Here is a 650-nt window from a genome sequence, read left to right on the forward strand (position 1 = left end):
TTTTAAGAATTATCATCATGTGATCATCACCACTATCCAAAGAGGTAGTTACTACTCTATTACCATTACAGATGAGGAAACTGAGGCACAGTGACGATAAGTTAGATTTGAACCCAGGAAATTTGGCCCTAGGGTATATACTCTTTAATCACTGCACAATAATACCTTTATACTAATGTCTTAGGTAATGTCTTTCTTCTTCTCTAGCTTGAGAAAATTTTGTCCTACAATTATAAGACATGAAGTTGTTGTTTTGTTTTGTTTTTTAAACTAGTTTTTCCACACACCAAAGCTCATCTTTTCCCTTCTTTAGTAAGTGGGCTTTTGGCTTTACTTTTCTGTGACAGTAAGTTAGACAGCAACTTTTAGCCACCACCCACCCCCACGCAATGATTTATTTAAAAATGATTGTAGAAATTGGAAAGAAAACTCAATTTAATGTTAACCAGAATCCTCTTCTAATATCCCTGTTCCTCTCATGCCCTTGTTCCCATGTTTCCTTGTCATTACAGCTTCTCCCTTCCCCGACTATTAGTAACAGGTTTGGGGTTTTACAGTGGATTTACAAATGTGAGAGCTGACTGTGGAGAGGAAAGGGTCAGCCCCTAACCTGGCCTGGCCTTCTACTGAGAACGGCGGTCTGCTCCACT

The sequence above is a fragment of the Mandrillus leucophaeus genome, unplaced genomic scaffold (assembly GCF_000951045.1).
Source record: "Mandrillus leucophaeus isolate KB7577 unplaced genomic scaffold, Mleu.le_1.0 Scaffold457, whole genome shotgun sequence".
NCBI classification, from domain to species: Eukaryota; Metazoa; Chordata; class Mammalia; order Primates; family Cercopithecidae; genus Mandrillus; species Mandrillus leucophaeus.